The sequence below is a fragment of the Rhea pennata genome, chromosome 1 (genome assembly GCF_028389875.1).
Source record: "Rhea pennata isolate bPtePen1 chromosome 1, bPtePen1.pri, whole genome shotgun sequence".
In the NCBI taxonomy this organism is placed as follows: domain Eukaryota; kingdom Metazoa; phylum Chordata; class Aves; order Rheiformes; family Rheidae; genus Rhea; species Rhea pennata.
In genome coordinates this window covers 42,523,520-42,542,943 of record NC_084663.1, presented here as the reverse complement: position 1 = coordinate 42,542,943, position 19,424 = coordinate 42,523,520, and positions in this window count along the sequence as shown.

Below are 19,424 nucleotides of genomic sequence, written 5' to 3'. Positions count from 1 at the left end.
GGGAGCCATACCCTGTCCTAATCAAATGGTTCTTAAAGGTCCACACAGAAAACACACATTACCATTACATCTGGTAACAAAACTATAAAGAATATGGCCTCAATATTGGCCTCAGTATGGCCTCCTGGCTTCAGTAACTGTGTATTTGTACAAAAACAATAGTAAACTGCTCCACTTATAGTCTCACATTTACTCAGCTCAAGTGCTCCAGCAGAAGTTCTGCTTTCGGGACTGAGGAGCCCAGGAGCACAACACACCACAGGGTCATCCCCTACCTCAAATGAAAAAGCCTCTTCCACCTGCACAGCACTATTAGCAGGAGGGTTCACCACTTCTAATTGATTTTTGAAATACTAATTTTGAAATGCTAATTAATATTGATACTATGCAGAAGCTAAGGTTGAAAACAGGAGGGGGAGCTCTCACTGCACCAAGTAGGAGGGAAAACTGTTCTAAAGTGGTCCTTTGGGTCTCAGGAGGGCTCAGGCAACATCTGCTCTGCTTCCTAATGCTGTGCTTCAGCAAGCATGGCTATGGTGGGATGGGGATGTCACTCATCCAGCTATCTTCTTATCTGTAAGGCATTCCCCATTTGCTATAGCCACAATTTTTAATTTAATCTTTTAACATTATTTCCTCTCCCAGAAGCAAGGGAATGATGACATTTTGCTACATGAAAGTCTGTTCCTCTCCCCCTGAGCTGTGCTGAAGAAGGGAGAGAAGGGCAACTCACTTTCTCCTCTGACCGTTGGGATAGAGGACCCATGTGCATTTTGCTCTCTGTTAAGGTTGCATGTTCTCATTTTCCATTACTTGTTTTAATGACTCTTGTTTTATCATCTCACTTGTAATAAAAAGTGAATTAAACAGAAAAAAAAAAAAAAAAGTCTTCTCAGGCACTTTACAAAGATTTTACATTAAAAAAAAGCAACTCAGCCACTCTGCATGTGTATATTAACACATCAGAGCTCAGTGGTACTGAATATACAGCACCACTAGAGTACAAGCGGGTAAGAATCATAGTTGCTTTGGTAACCACCACTTTGCATTTCCTGACTTCTTTTTTTAAAAAACTTAATTTAAATTCTCGGCCATAATTCTACATTAACTCAGGTGTCTGCATTGATAGTCATAACACTTAAATAAAATAGAATTTCCCCAATGTTACGGCCTGACATTTCAAACATTCTCATTTGAAGCATATTCCCATATATATTTCAAACTCTTCTCAGTCAGGGCTAGTGCTGAACTGAGGCGAGAAATGAATGCAAAGATGAATACTGCTCCGGTGGTTTGACTAATCAGGTGCAGATATAAATTAAAAAACAGCTTCAACTCCGGAACTGCTTTAGCACTCTCTTACCATTTCCTTCGTACACCAAAACCAAGCAGCATGCTCAGAGAGCACTCCAGGCTCTGCAGCCTGTGATGCTCGATGCCAGTCTGAAGGCCCACGTTCAACACACACTCCCACACCCCCAGCTCTGCTGCTGATCTTACAAATCCCAGTGAGGCTTGCCAAAAACACGCACCTTGCTAATGAAAGCGGTACCTACCACCTACAAAGGGATGGAGGCTCTTTCTTGTTTCACAGAAGATTCGTATGTTCAGTTTTAATTATCATCTATTTGACTGGCTTATGAAAAAAAAATGCATGTTGTACAAAATTAATCAAGGATCCTTTTAACCGAGATTTCCGTTATCTGTGGAACATCGGTACTCCACTGCCGAAGAAATTATGTCAATATTCAGACACCAATTAAAGAAAAAAAAAAAAAAAAAAAAGCTACCACAAAGAATGAAGATAGCAAGTCCAAGGGAAAGGCTTTTAACAAAGGCAGCATAGAAATACTATTTATAGCTGATCTGGACTAAGGAGAATGATGGCAAATTAACTGTTTACAGAATTTCTGCCTTGGACAGATTTCATAGGAATGATTAAAAATGGGCAGCAATTCTAGAATATAGTATGTCTTTTGTGTTATACAGGGAACCTGATCTTCTCTTGAAAAAAATCTTAATGGCCAGGAATTAATCTTATTAGAGCGGGAAAAACAAAAAGGCAAAAAACAAGTCACACTTCTCAATGATACAAGACCCTTTATTGCCCTGGTCAAAAATCATTCAGATGGATTTTGCCTATAACCTAGATGCTGCCAAAGTCACATTTAACTCTGTGAGAGCTTTTGCAGGACTGAAGTAGTGAGGAGTGAAATTCAGCTTATCCAGAAAACTGTGGGGGCTGCAGACTCCCCGCACGACGATGAGAAGAGGGAGGAGGCAGGGGGTGAGGCTGCGGCGGCGGGCTGTCGGGAGGAGCACGCCGCAACACCATTCAGCTGCGCGCCTGGAAACGCACGGAGATACGAGACCCCTCCAGGTTCACCTTCCCGCTGAACTGGCCTTGTACGAACAAGCCATGGAGTAAGGAAGCTCCACATCATCTACTGTCACCCTAAAGGTTACGCTAACCTTTAAAAAAATGAGTGGTGCTAGTTTGGATTTGCAAAAGACACAACTTGAGTTTGTGAGCAAGATAAAGGCAAACTGATACCTTGTGCTCTTTGCAATAGGCTGACATTAATCCCCACCACCACCACAGGCATCACGTATCACAGAGAGTTCATTTGAATGGAACATACAACATCATCTGCAGGTTCCACCTCCCTAGAACGACAGAAACCGAAGTGAAAAAGAATAGCGCAGTTAAAGCTTAACTGCATTTGAGGGACAGAGTGAGATGAGCGGGTTTCTACTCCCTTCTCACTCCCTTGTGATGGCCAGCATTCATTTGCAGCCTTGCGAAGGGACTACATGGATGAACCTCTCCCATGCTGGTGCCCTGGTCCAGGGCAGAGCTACTAGGAGCCTCAAGAGAGGAAGCTTGGCCTGTCACAGCTCATACAGGATCCATCTCCTGATCAAAGGACGATACCTGAAAGTGACCCTGAATCACTTACAGGATTCAAATCTGCTTATAAAACTGTACAGATGACACTAGGTCAGGAACAGTGCAACTGCTGAGTAGACCGGGAACCTAGACCCTGTTCTTTCAGGAGGAATGTATTCTTAAACCTTCCTCGTTTTACAAATCCTTTCTTTATCCAAATAAGGTTTTTTTTAGAAACCTCCTGACAAGTGGAGCTAAAAGCTAATGGTTCAAGTCTTACTTTTACTGCCTTACTAATACAATAGCACATATCAAAACAGATTAAGACGACTAATGCAGAATTATGCAAAATTCAGTAACACAGAATTACAGTGGGAAAACCAAGTACTTTATCAAACTGTCTGCAAAGAACTTGGAAGTATCTGGGGCATTTGCTAGATAATAAACAGTGAACATTTTTTTCCACAGAACTGTCCATCATCCTAAAATTTTTAGAATCTCACAAGTCATATATATAGATAAAATGTTTCCACAAAAATTTTATTCATTGAAAAATGCCATTAGGATGGTTAAGATATTTCACAAATTCAAATTATGCTTGGGGAATAATTTTGGATGAACAGAGAATTCAGCATTTAAAAAGATGATCCACCTAGAACTTCTTCCTTTTTCAAACTGTTTTCACAACAGGACAAAGCACCCATCCACAAAACTAGAAAAGGAGGTACAGCCCCACCTGATTCGGAGCCTGAGATATGGGAGACGCAGGTTCAGATCCAGTGTTTGAACAGCTGTGTCTGAAGAGCATTTGAGGAGCTCTACAGCTCCTCTCCTCCAGACAAAAAGTCAAAATGCAAATAGATGAGGGGCAAACTATAGAAATATAGAAAACGTGGAGCCAAAGGTAAATGCACAACAGATAGAAGCCAAACGATGCAATTTCCATCTCTCTCAGGGATTTCAACAGGGACAGCAACCCTGCTGCTAGGAAGGCTCCAGCGGCAGGAGAGGCCAGAGGATGCAGCGCCCAGGTCCCCTCGGTCCACCCGGCCAGGGCCTCTCTGCCTCTGTCCTGCAGCACTGCTTTGCAGGCACTGCTGTTCCTCTCACCTCTGGCTGCAGCCAGACTGCACTTGCTTTCCACTAACACAACTCCTTTCTTTGGTTATCAGCTAGCAGAGGCTTCTGCTGAAGTTTATGCTGGCACAGTCTCTGCATAAGTCTCTCCATCCACCTGATTTGTATTACATTTTGCACACAGGTATGTTTTGCATGACACCCTACACCCACAATGTTTGATTTAGCTAATCAGGTTATGCTTTACAGACGGCATGAGGTTCCCGTAACAAAATAACACATTGATGTTCTTGGGGATTTGCATCAGAACAGTCCCCCAGAGGCGTGGATATATCAACCTTGATAAATAGCAACAATTCCTAAATCTTCATTAGACAGGGTAGTGATATAGGTAGCTGAAGAGCAGGAATGAACCTGGTCCAACACATCTGCCTTGCTCAGCCCAAATAAAGCCCAGTTCCTCCAGGCTTCCTTTACTGATGTGCTATTTAGGAATACACCTGCTGCTTAAATTAGCAAGGAAAGTAAATCAGCGGAAGCTACCCTGATTATTCGATGGCAGTATGGAGTTCCAGGATATGAATTCACAAACATATGGGTAGCTATCTTCATTACTTTGCATTTATCATTTTAATAACCATCAAACCTATCTTTCTTGGATATAAAAATACAAAAAAGGCTTCTATATCACCAAAATGTTTCTTCCACAATAAAAAAAAATGCTTTAGATAAAAGTTGTTATTTTTCTGGAAACTGAGTAGGCTGTCAATTAATTCTAGAGGAGAAAAGTATCCACTTTCCTTCAATTTCAGTAAAACAGAGCTACTGATCCAAGTTTATCAATTCCCTGTCAAGTTACAGAAGCTTCAGAAATCCACCCTCTAAATCTCCAGCGATTTCTCCCTCCCTGCCTCTGAAGCCCTGCTCACTGTTGCAAAGTGCTGAATTTAATTGACCAAGTACTTTTCCTGGCTCCCGCGCTCAAGCTCCCCCCAGGCTGGGCTGAGCAGAGCCAGGAGAATCGCCGTGCGGCCGTCCCTGCGCCACCTCAGCCCCCGACCAGCGATAGCCGTTACCTGTCACGTGCAGGAAAAAGCAGATGTGCAATTATTACCATAACCTCCATAAATTTCACCCTGGCTGCTCCTGTAGAAACCCAGAAGGCAAATACAGACTTAAAATAGCTCTTTGCTAGTTAAAGAGAAAACCAAGGGTATTTTGCACTATAAATCTCACAACTGCAATTCCAGAAAATATATTCCAGTTATTTTGGAGTTAATGGGAATAACTGAGAACAGGCTTTGTCCCTAATTACCTCCCAGCACTCACCCCTGCCATTGAGGTACTTATTCCAGTGTTCAGCCACTGGCAAGGACACTATGGAGCTAATCTCTGCACATCACACCAAGTAACTTCTCGCTTAGGCTTATTACTTGCATCTAGACTTCAGTTTGTATCAGAATCAGGCTTAGTCATAGAAAAATTTTATTAAACAACCTTTCTAGCTGTGGAATTATACAGCTTTATAAATTACATTATTACGTGCATGTAACACTTGTGACAAGTCAAAACTGATCCTGTTAACCGCACTCAAATTATCTTACTAAATCCTGCTTTCTGCAGCCAAGCAAACGGAAGTAACGCCGAGGGACAACCTCCTCTGGCCGCACCAGACATGAGAACGCCACACAGGGATCAATAGGAGCTTTTTGTAAATTTGAACACTGGTGACCTTTAGGAGATACACAATAGAAATATCAAATTTAAGATTTGCCCTTTTTCTTTACTCCAGAACCAATAAGGAGCAGATGAAACATTTCACGGTACTTCATTTCAAAGGAGCCACTGGATGTTTCAAGCCAGGCATTAGCCGTAATCTCCTGTGAGCAGATGAGAAATGAAATTTGGGATTCCCTCCACATCCCTTTCCACCCTCAATGCTCAGAGCCTTTCACACTGAGAGGAAATCCAATTTGTATTTAGAGTATGGGATGGTGGGGGGGGGAGGCATTTATTAACCTTCCCGCGCTGGCTAACCTGGATCCCGAGAGCCGGGAGCGTGACGTGGCCGCACAGCCCCGCGCGCTGCAGCCGCCTCCTGGCCGCTGGCGAGCCCGGGACCTCCCGGCTCCACAGGCAGAAACCCGAAAGGGTCCGAGGTAGCTAGATCCTTCATAGTTCAGAGCAGATCTAGGGTCCAAATTACAAATTATAGTTATAGCAGCGTAGTGCAACTCGCTCAGTCCAGTGACCTGCACCTATAGTTCCCCCATCACACACCCAGCCAGAACAACGCCTGGAGAGTCCTTCGGGGCAGTGTGAGAAAGCAGATCAGCTCCTTTCCTCAAGACTACGAACAAAAAACATTGCAAATTGAGTTGGCCTTCATTTTAATGAACAAACAGGACGGTAAGCATATTAGCAAAATAGGTCAGCACTCAGCATAAGCAGGAATTTTTTTAAAATAAAGGGAAAAAAAAGCTTTGAAAGACTAAATTAAAAATAAATGAAAAAACACAAGTATACATTTTAATTTATAGTAGTTTTTCACTTGTGGTGAAACCAGCAGTAGACATTAGGAACTATTTATCTAATTTTAACACTAATTAAAAATGTTAAGATATGCCAGCCCTTCCGCTCCACGCAAAAAAGAAAAACCCAACCAAGCAGGCAACAACTTCGAGGCCAATTTATTAGTGACTTTAATAACTAGTTAAGAACATATTCAGAAGCATGGTCCAAAGTCCACTGAAGTCCCAAGAACTGGTCCTACCTCAGTAAGTCTCTCCTCATTCTTGGAGATATTTGTTGGAGTATCTCAGTTGTATCTAGACCGGATCTCCTTAATTTATAAGTGACCTATTTGCAGGAAAGCAGACCTAGCACTCAGAAAACCCAACCCAGTGGGTTCTAAAGGACAAGCCCATTTTTTTTTTTTTTTTTTAAATCAATTATAAACGTTTCATCAAGGAAAAAATATTGACGGTTATACCAATGCAATTCTGATGTCTGACATTTTATATTGGTTATACTGTGCAGTTTGACTGATAAAGCTTGGGCACAATTTGGCCTTACAACTGGGAATTAATTATCAATTTCAGTGATTAACTATAAAGCAGAATAGAATCCACCCTTTGGTACATCAAGTTTACTAACCAACAGGGATAAAAGTCAGTGAAAGATGACTTTTGTCATTAAAATTAACAAATGAATCTCAGACTAAAAATACAGCGATCAGACCTCCTGGGTATAAAGGTGCAATTTTGTGGTCATATTTCAGTTCAAAATCTCACTCAAAATGAAGCTAATGTTTCACAAAGCACATTTATCTTCTCAGTTCAATGTACCTTTCCAATTTTTTCTAAGACTCTCCTGAGAAATTAAATAAAAAAGGCCAATAGATTTGCAAAAAACTGTGAGAATTTAAAAAGTAATGACATATAAAATACATTTTAGTTGGCTCACTAGAGAGTACGTACTACTAAACTTCACTACACTATAACGTTTAATAGTAATTGAATAATAAAATAGCATGCACATATTTTATTACTATATATCGCCAATTATCTTTTGGCTTTTTTATTTTTAAAACTAAATATATTGTCCTGAGTATCTGAATGTCTTGCATGACTGAGAGTCTTATAATTAAGCCCTTTATTAGACATAAAAATATTCTCCAAATGATCACATTAATCCTCTGAATGCATGTCTTCCTCCAGGCAATAAGCTATTTACTTGAAGCTCATTTGGCTCAAATGGTCTTCACCAAACTCTGCTACAAAACACTGTGCCAAGTTGGTAATTTCATTAATAACACCACCACTAGTAAAAATATAACCTTGCAGGGAAACATTCAGCCAGTGGATGGAGAGAGCCAACTTCCATATGCCATAAAATTAACTGAATGTTTATCTGGCTCACAAAGGCTTTGAAGAGTCATCCATCTAGAAATACAATCTGAGTCTCTAAAACAAAAAGTTATTCAGTTATGAAGAAGTAATATACTATTATTTTTATAGAAGCATTCATGAGTATGTGCATATATACACACAGGTGATGCTGCACACATCATTTGCATTAATAGTATGATCTGTTACAAGACTGTTTTCTGTCAAGCATATCTTCGACAATACGAACCATTTAAACTGATTTATTCTACCCAAGGTGCCTATTTTAGGATGCATTCATTTACCCAGAATGTTTCACTAAGAATGATTCAGCCATTTCTCAGCTTTAATAATTCCAGCGCTTATCCAAGGTTAAAGGTAAACAAATGAGGAGGAGAAATGCCACAGGTCTGGCCAGCTCCCAGGCTGGCTTCCCACAGCGCCCTCTCCCCAGAGAAGTCCAGGCAGCCTTCCCCAGCCATCGCCCCCATCACTGGGCACATGCTGGAGAAAAGGCAGGGGGGATCTGAGGAGCAGAGGACCTCCTAGAGAAGTCTGAGGAATAGCCCAGAAATGGGCTGAGTGGAAGTGTTGTACCACCACCGCTTTCTTGACTGGATGCTTCTCAGACCAGACAGAGTGGGCTCACAGCAGGAAGCCTGTGGGTGCATGGTCTGCACCCCACGAACAGGATCATGATCCCGTGAAGATGCACAGCTGACTGTGCAACAAGCTAGGAACCACTGCTTTAAAAGCAGAGACTTCACAACAGCCAGGAGGCCGTTCTACTGCCTGGACTGCATCTTTGGTTATGTCTGTGGAAACCTTCGCTGAATAACGAAGAGCTGAGCTCCTGAAAATTCCAGTCCAGGCATGCTCATCAGAGACTTGCCAAGAGTTTGGCAGATGAAGTCCCGTGGGACTACACTCACACCTTCTGGCTCTAAACAGGCCTCAACAGACCTTCTCTGCAACCGCTCCAAATGGCTCAACAAGAGCCTGCTGCAGCCTGCTGACATCCATGCAGCCCGTCCATGGCAGTGGCAGGGAAAGGCTGCTGACTGCCTAAGCCTAGTGCTCAGACAACAACAACTAAATTAAACGTTTCCCCACATTTTAAGTGTTGTACATGCAAGCCTTAGCTTACATAACTTGAAGCAAGTCCTTGGACTTGAACAGGGTTGTGATAATTTACAATCACTTGAGAATTTATCCTACAATGTGTCCATATTTATTTAATAAGATTGTGTATTTTTTTTAAAGAAATCTTGCAAGTCCTTAATAGACTAGATAAAAAGTTCTAACTTCTTATGGGCATCCTTTTGACTTCACATAGCCCTGCTTCTCCTTTCTAACTAGAGTAAGATACTTTAAAAAGTAGTAACATCTGAATAGCTGCTGGATGTCTTAAAAGAATAACCAAGCTTTTATAAAGGTCTCATGAGGTGGAAGACTAAATTGTAAGCAGTAAAGGTAGGTCCACATGATGGCACAGAGGAACATATTCAAGTTAGTTACATATTTAAGATAATTTACTAAGTGGAAAAAAAAAATCCTACTAACATTTTCAATGAGTCTTTTCATGTTTTCATTCCTTATCTTTCCAAGCATTGACCATACAAAATTTCTGAAGCATGTGCACACGTTCCCTGTATAAGAAGTATTTTTAATGACATAAAAGCTGTGAATTTCCAAAGTGATTTATTTTTCTGATTTCTCCCTACTCATCTAAATCTTTATACAAAATGAACTCTTACCTTCATCCTCAAATCAATTTAGTAAAGCAGCAAAATAGTCATCAAGAACACAGAGCTTTAAAAAAGAAGAATAATCACTTGCATAATAATATCTTAGCTTTTGTTAGCATGCAAAAGTCAGATACACCAAGCCTATCTGCAGTAGGCTGGTGAAGCTGGACCAGCTCTACCCGCTGGACCTCCACCTCTTCACAAAAAAAAAAAAAAAAACAAGCATAACTTTTGCACACTGATATATATTGAGGGTGGCAGAAGGGCTGCATAGAAAGCAGAGAAGAAAGGCAAGAGAAGCAAAGGGAAATGAACAGATAAAGGCAAGAGAGAGCCCTTAGATCTACTGCTGAAAGAAAATACAGGTGAACACAAGTGCACCAGGAGGGCACGTTTGCTGATCTACAGCACTGAGCGCGATGCTCCAAGCTTCAACAAAGTTCCATACGACTGGAAAGGACAAATCTAGCACCTATATTTATTATGAAGGGGCGCACAGGGAGGAGAAGCAAAGCCTGAGAGCTGTAGACCAGTTGGTTAAAATCTAGTTCCTGGCGAGATACCACAAGTGCTATTTTTCAAGCATTTAGAAGAAAATGGTGAAATAAGTGATAGCCAATATGAATTGTCAAAACTAACCTATTTGTCTCCTACAAGGAGGCAACATAGCTCTAGGGATTGTGAAGGAGGCATAAATATTACTTATCTTGTCTTTAATAAAGATTTTTTAAGTTAATTCCTATCTAATTAAGCTAAGTGGATTAGTTGACAGTATCATTAGGTCAGTACAAAACTACAAAAAAAAAAAAACAAAACAAAATACAGAAAGAATAACTATTCCTAGTCCACTGTGAAAATGGAGGGCAGATCAAAAGGTGTTTTATAAGAACATATCCATATATAACACTGTTCAATTGTTTCATTAGTAATAAAATGTAGGGAATGCTTACTAAATGCGTAATCCATATAAAACTAAACTGCCAGTACTTTTAAACACGAAATTAGGTATTTTTTCCTTAATCTTGACAGAATCAAATGGTAAAAATAGGCAAGTCAGTAATAAGAAATGTTACATTTCAGCATTGTAAATCCAGATGAGGAACAATTTGTTAAGAGTCAGTTTTGCAGATAAGAATCTAGGTGGCTCTTTGTAAGATTTGGCTTGTATTCACTTACGTCATGCAGGTGAGAAAAAATAACCATCAGGGGCACAGTTAACAAGAAGTATGAAGTAATGCTGCTCTTCAATACTCATCTTGCTTTGTCACTGTGTTTCAGTGAAGATCTGGACCCTCTGAAGAAAGCTCAGATAATGACCATGAGGATGTACAAGGATCTAGGAAACAGGACTCATTAAGAAAAATTGAATAAAAGGGGATTCTTAGAAAGGTAAGATTGAACAGACAGAGAGTCCACAAATACATGCAATCTTTTAGGGACTCTTCCTAAAAGTAAGGATAGAGTAGAAATAAGCAGCTTAGGTGAGCAGCAGAAGTGCTGCCATTGCCCGACCTGTTCCCAAAGACCTTGAAACACCAGTGTGAAGTGACTTCACCTGCTCTTGTGTACAGACCTGGTGGTCATATGGCCAGGTCCTCTGCTATCCCTATTTTTTTGTCTCTCACTGTATTGAATTCACTGACAGCTTTAAACCGTACAGAAATGTAGATTTAACATTTTGGTGTCTGATACCAAAGCAGACAAAATATGATATGTAGGATAGTCACATTTGTAAGCATATATAGAAATGGGGAGGGGGAGACATCTTAAGAAAAAAATCTAGTTTTCCATTATGTCTGTCAAGTTATTTTAATATTATTTTTGGAATGAGTAAAAGTTAATTCAATGTTCTATCTTTCTTTAATTATCTTTTAACACCAGGCAATATTTCAAGTCAAAACATCAAAATCAATCCATAAATAGGAATGGTTATGTGCTTTATATTTGAAAATTAGATCTGTTATTAACATGTAAAGAAAAATACCTGAATGCTTTTCTAATTAAATATGCTACAAATAGAGAAATTTTACAAGATATTTCTCTAACATATTTCAAAATTAGAGTCAAATTTTATCCCTAGACTACAGAGAAGTCAATCCATGACAATGTTATGAATAATTAAAGAAACAATTAGCTTCAATAATAAATGATACACATATATAGATCTCTAGACTGAAATTGTTCATTTTATGTCCATGACAATTAACGATAGCTAAACTTTGACCATTTTAGAATAATGGAATTCTAACTCCAATTCCCATTAAAGCTACCTGACCTAAGCCTTTGAAAAATAGATTTAGGAGGTTTGTCACTCCTTTAAGTTGTGAAGCATCAAGTATTTCAGAAGGAGGATGTAATATTTCCAGTAAAACTGGTCCATATCTGAGCTGTTCTTCCTTAAAAATCTTGCGAGGGCAGCAAGCACACACAGAATAACATTCTGTTACATGCATATTGGGGAGTGGGGGGAGGAAGCGCTTACTAAGCAAGTGCAATTCCCTATTATACACTGAGCTACCACTGAAATCAATGGCATTTTTTTTTTAATTCTCTTTTCTCTAAATTTAACAATCATCTGTAAATAACTCGAATTCCTGGTAAGAATTCCTTAATGCAAATAAGAGCATTGAAAAAGGTCAGACCTTCACTCTGAAGAATTTACTGTCAATCATTCTGCTTCGCAGAAGACAAAGAAATTAATAGTATTTGCCAAATCTGTTCCATTGCTATAAAACTATTAGATTCAACACCTCTACTACTACTACTACCCTGGTTTCATAGCAGCCAAAACACTTGAGGCATATATTAATACCCCAAGAAAACATGATCAGTTGAGACTAAATGTTTAATAATCATGTGCAGATGTTCTTTACAAACCAGAATATTCCCATCCCATAACCCCTTTTTAGGGATATTGCTTACAGCAGAGTGATTAAACACCAAGACATAGCCAAAGCAATGGATACTCATAAAATCTGCTCTTACCATAGCATCAGAAATACTATTCTATAATATGACAGGGAAAACAAGAATCAAATTATAATAGCTTTTCATTGAGCATTTTCATACTATGAGAGAATTAGTTAAGAGTTGCTACTTCCTCAGACTACACACAAACGAAGTGAAGAAGTAACTGTTCAGTGACTACTCCCTTGGACTGATCCAACTGGACACAATGGATCGGTTTCCTCGACCTGAGCTACCCTACAAACTTGAAGCATCATCGATGTCTTTGCCAATGAAGGCAGAAATATGACTGTAGTTTTGAAAGACATTTCAACACTGTTCAAAAGCCGTAACGTATTTTAAAACAATATCCTTAATAGAATAAGCTAACTTAAGAATAATAAAATGAAGCTGCAGGCAGCATTTAGCTTTTCTGGACTGACAAGGATCAAAAAATTCAAATCCTTAGAGGCAGAGGGAGAAAGCAGGTAACACCTCACAGCTGAAACACTTCAAGAGGCTTTGATATTTTCTGGCCTTTAAATGGTGAAACACTTAAAAGAAGAGAGAATACCCACAGTATCAAATTAAAAAGCACAGTAGCATTTGCTCAGCCTTTCCCAAAGTCTGAATAAATAAATAGTTATGCTGAACACTGCCACTGTTATCACTTGCATTTCAGTTTTACCTCCTTCATGGAAATAATAGCACAGCCGCCACTAAGTATTTCATCTCATTTCAGCTATGGGCCCTAAAATAACACTTCCGTTTGATAAGTAGTTCAAGAGTTCTGACAGCACTACATCTATTGCTCAACCAGGAAGAAAATACTATTTAATAATTTCACTACAGAAAAACATAAAGGTTCCAATCTGATTAAGTCTCTGTGGTGTTAATGAGGGACCAAGCTTACGGTATTTAAAGTATCAGTTGAGACAAGATTCAATACATAGGTTCTTATGGGACAAGCAAAATGGATGAGAGCACATGGGGTTAAGGATTGAAGAGATACACAATACTATTTACCAAGAATCCACAACCAGACACAGAAAAGCAAAGTAAGGCACAATTATATAAAGAATTACCTTGCTGTAGTACAAAAAAAGAGTAGGATTTTGAATTTCAGTCAATGTTATTTCTACATTGGTAATAGAAATAGTGCTTCCAAAGAGCCTAGAAAACCCAATAAAATCAAGGGTTTATCACTGCAAGCAGTACAAACTAGAATAGCAGTAACAAGGCACAAGGGGGATAGGAAACATAAAAAAGAGGAAAATTTAATATTGGAAAGTGTCTTTTTCCTCTACTTCTGAGCTGTCCATTCTGGCAGGCTGTACGCATTTCTTTCATATGGGATTCGTACGGGTGAGAGAACAACTTGACAGCAGCTCCCAAGATTAACAGCTGGGGTGTTTGCAGGCATGGTTGGAGGGATGAAGAACGCATGGGCGCACCAGAAAGTCTTTAAAAGTCACCTGAGGAATTCCACACTTTTGCTCCATTTTATATGTAAATTGACACACTGAAAAATTAGAAGTTACTAACAGGCACGATGGGAATCAGGGCCAGAGGTGTCAATGGGACTAAGGTGATGAGGCTGCTTCAAATTCATTATATTCTCAACAGCAGGTAAGGTCCCCTCACACCTGGGAAATCCACTGCCCCAGCCTTTTATAACTAAAGATGGTGAAAAAAAAATCTGTTTATCATCACAGTGGTTTTTAATATTGGTGGCAAGAGCAAAATGTAGAATATACCCCTTGTTGGCTTTTTTTGATGAGCTCAAGAAAGATGTCAGTAGAAAGGGGGACCATCAAGTGCAAATTTGCAGCTTCATTAAGCATTACGATATCTTACACAAGTTTCCTTAGTCAGAGATCTGTTACCATTCTTATTTTCCCGTGGTCAAAAGAAATATATTCATTTCTTTCATTACGCAGAGAGAGATGAAATAAGAGAAGCACGGGTACATACACACACATGATTTTGCATGACATACCAGTGCTGGACTAGCGCACGGAAGATGAACTCAACTGTGATATGCCCAAATGTAATGAAAACAGAGAGCTCACAGAACAGCTGTGCGAGGTTGAAACCAATTACCGTCTACCTGAGCATGCAATAAAGATGTGCCGTGTCCTTGAGCCTGCAGGCCCAAATTAGCCAAATATTTAACCCTGGGCTTTTACCCTGAAACATTCTGACAGGCAACCAGATGTGCTGCAAGCAACAAGTCTTAAAAGCTCTTCTCTTTTGTGACTATTAATACTGTTAATGTAATTTTAGTACTCTTTAGGTACATATTTGCGCATAGCAGTTTTGGGCCAAAACGGTGGACTGCTAACCTCCTAAAATGGAAGAGAGGTAAAACAATGCCCTCAACCGATGGCTTTCACAAGATGTTTTTGATAAGCACAGACTGTTTTCAGAGCAGAATTTGTAGGTGCTGCATGATTGCTGCTTTCACTTATCACAAAGCAAGCCCTCTTCCTCTACAAAGCAGCAGATGTTTTATTAGTTTAGCCCCCCATAATGGAACCAAAATGTATCCTCGAGATTAGCGATTCCCCCAGTGGTGCTGGCTGACTCACTCCTACGGCAGAGCTTTAGGACTGTGTCAGGAAGCAGTGCAGCCCAATCCGGAGAGATTTGTAGAGTGAAACAGCCGCTGTCGAAGACATGACATCCACAGTACACATGCAGTGTGAGGGGGAGAGGCTATTTCTGACTAACTCTTGTCTGGTCCCATGGGTTGAACATATGCTAGTGGCTGGAGCACATCACCTGGCTTAGTTTCATCCCAGAGGGAATCAAGTCCACATGGTCCAAAACTGCTCTGTGATCCAAAGCGGGGATACTGATTTCACAAGCGCACCCACAATCTGAACTCAAAATACTAAGGCAGACATATCCTATACGTGGTATTAGCCAAAAGACTATTGAAGCAGGTTCCTTGGTCAAAAGGCCTATCTCCTGTTACAAGAATCTTTCTTCCCCATTAAGGATTAGAAAACTTATTAAGGGAACAGTAGAATATATTTATAGCATATTCAAAATCCAAGCAAGAGTCACAAAAACAAATTCCCTGGTTCACATGAGCTTACAACATATTCCAAAGACTTCATGGCTTACTAATTTCTTCCCAAAGTCTAAGAAAAAGAGTACACTTGTTTGGGGGGATAGGGTGACAGCATGCAGGTAAGAACTCATAAAAAGTGATAGCATTTCCAGAGCCTGTGGTACACCTCACATCCATCTTGAGTCACATCGTATTTAATTCATTCTTATTTGCATGTGTTGATCTCTGTATATGCCACCTATCTATATGCCACCAATCTATGTATATGCCACCAATCTATATGCCTCCTGCTCTATCAGCACAGAGACATGGGGACAGATTCTCAGGCATGAATTGTCTTTTCACACCAACTGAGAGAGCAAGAAGAGACTCTCATCCTGCCAAATGCCACCAGCCAAAATCCTCTTCCTAGAGATTTCTTGCTAGAACATATCTGCCGATGCCAAGCCTTGGTCTCACTGTTTTTGTGCCCTGCACTGGGAGCAACATGCTTGAAGTGAACAAAGAACATACTGGTTCTTTGCACTATGGCATAAATCCATTACTGAAAAGATCCTTCTTCAGTGACCTACAGCTTTTTGAAGAGTTAAAGTTGCAACAATTTCTCACTGTGACAAACCTACCTCTTGTCAGAGAAAATCTCTATTTGCAGCAGTATCCCCCATTTAAAAGCAGTAAGTTTAGCCATTGTGGATACCAGCTGATGATGTGTCATCTGGTGCTGAGGGGCCAACATTTCCAACCTGCCACATTTTCTACCATCTAGAGGGTTTTGAAGAGGAAAGGGGAAATGAAGATTGGCCACAGCTGTTCCAATTAAAATAAAGCAAATAGAGAAACTAAAGCTTTTGAGGGCAAAATTAAATGCTTTGTCCTCTCCTAAATCCTTGGATTGTGGTCTGCATCCTGCAGTACACAGATTACAAAAGGCTTTAGCTTTCTTGTTATACAGAAAACTTCACTAAACATCTTGAAAAACTGTGAAAAATACACAATTAAATACTGTTAATTGAACACCATCAACAAGATGCTATTTTTGAGAGCATGTGTGATATGATGTAATTCTATGCCATGTTCAACTTTAATACTGCTTTTAAGCACTGCATAGATTGAAATTTCTTGGAATCTAAGTAAATAAAGACAGTTTTTCAGAGAACCACCTCAGAGAAGTTTCTGCATGACTCATCTGGGGCATCTGGGCTCTAACAGTTATGTAAGTGGTTTTTATCCTTACCCTGTCATAACAACCAACTGGAGTAGAGGATTACTGAAAAGCCTTATGTGCCAAAGTGCAGTTGTACTTCAAGCTACCCAAAAATCACCATGTGGATAGCTCTAATTTAACCAGGAAGAATGGAAAGTGATGATTAATATTCTCTTAGAAGCAGGAGCACGGAAGGGGTCTGCTTGATGGAGTTAACAGGCCTTGGCTGAAAGAGTGCACAGAGAAGTAACTGATATCTCATTTTTGCATACAGTGGGCAGACTAATACACAATAGAGATGGAACTTCATTCAAAATACTTCTCAAAAACTGGACTGCATGGAAGTTTGCATCATATCTTTGTAGATCATGCTTATCTTTCGCTGTCAGTGATTATGAAGACGACATAGGAAACGTGTACCCCATCATGCACATGTTTAAATCCATAGCCTGCAGGCAACATTACCCACAAAATCTCAGAACTGCCCCCACTCACCAACTGAAATATTATAATGAGGATCATACATGTCAGTTTGACATGAAGATCCAACTACAAAGTTGTCCTCCATATATTACTGGAGGACAACTTATTACTTTAATTCATCAGGTAAAATCTGTGTCTCCGTCCCAACATAGACGTATCACTGGCCCAACATAGAAATTTGTGACAAAGAAAGGGTCAGCTGTCACAAAGTCACTGTATCTGTAATTACTGTATCATTGCCCCAGAGTTAGGGCCTTTCCAGCACCCTGCCTCTGTAATCCCATTACAGAGATGCAGCATAAGTGCATTATACTAACTCTAGAATCCAAATATCAGAGATGACTTGCACTGAAGCAGTGGAGTCTCTTGGTTGTAATTGCTGAGCATGAAGATAAAGACAACCTGGTTTGTAAACAAGGAAGGTTCACTCCAGACCTTGTTTTCCTTCACCACCTCTGAAAAATTTCAGCTTTTCTTTTGCTGGTTCTTTCCTGGTATATTCAGCATCAAATCACCACTTACTGATGAAGCATCAAGGGGAATACTTAGACCAACAGAGTGAGGGAGAGGTTTGCTTTTATGAACTAACTAGCCATAAACCAGGCTTTAAAAATAATCTTGAAAACTAATTTAGCTGAAATACAGCCTGAAGAGGTTAAAAGATTTCAGGTGAAGCCTCTATAAAAACAATGAAGACATGGGCCATCACTATTGATTGTCATAGCTCATAGTCAGACAGGGAACAAATACGAAACATTTTCTGTATAATGGTTACTGCATTAATTTTATACAGCATCATACCACACAGTTATTATTCAGTTCCTTAAATATTTTTAATGCAGCTAGATTGTGCTTCTAATTGCAACCTTTGCCAAGAAATATGTAATGAAAGGTACACGAAAGCATCTTGTTCCTTTTTCACTTAAGGTTCAAAATTGATCAGCATACCTGCTCCGATAGAGCGGATTTGACCAGCAATCAAGGGAGGACCAGAAATTGTGGACAACTGAGGACAACCTTTAATTACCATTTATATGAACAGGAATAATTTAAAGCAATAGATTGGCAAAATCTGGAAGAACTTTTCTTTTGGGAGTAGGAAGAGAAGTCAGCAAAAATTTGAAGGAGCAGGCATTTCTCCACATTAGAACAGTACCTGAATATGCATTGAATCTTGTAGAAGAAATAGGAAAGAAAAAGAAAGATCACATAGTATGAATGACCAAGAGAAAGGATGCACATGGAAAATAGATGACATGAGCTTCTGAAGTTAGCAGAGATGTCCATGACAGTGAAAACAGCCAAGGAAGTCAGAGACAGGAAAGAAGAGAGCAAACTCCAGAGCCCAGACTCACAAAGAAGTTCTAGAAAGAAGACCTTAAAAGACCTTGGTCCAGTTTCCAAAGTTCCCTTCAGAGAGGTGAGGATGGAAAAAACAGCTAGGGTTTTCTAAAATGAGAAGTGCTGAACCCTTTGCAAAAGATACATCTGCTTACTTTCATTATTGCATGCTCCTGAAAACATGCTCTGTTAGTGCACACGCTCCTAGATCCTCTTCCCAAGCTGCTTTGGAGTTTGGAGATGTTAGTAGTGGTCACGGAGCTTCACCAGAGAGGCCCTAAGTTCTCAGCTCTCCAAAGAGGTGAAAAGAGGGGGAAATTTATGAAGCAAGTTACCACAGCTTCCCAAGTTAATGCATGGCAGATGAAGACTTATCTAGGCATATGCTGCCTTGCATTTGGTGTGGGCCTTCACTTAGCCCAAGATGAAAGATGGTTATACTAAACAGTTACACAGTACTTACTGTGAGCTAAACACACACTTCGCATTTCATAAATTACTGCATATCAGCTGAATCCTAACTGTTGCTTAGAAATCCACAACCAGAGCACTGATGTGTGCTCAGTATCACAAAGACCGGAAATACATAGTTCAGTTCAGTGGGATCTAAATGCAGAAGCCCAGTGAACAACTAGCAGGACTTCTCCCCAGGTTGCGAGACCTGTTACGTTCCTGCATGCTGTGCTTCAACATAGAGTAAGATAATGTTGAATATCGTGTAGGAAAAACATTTAAATATTTTCTTCAACAGCACACTGGATCAGTATTA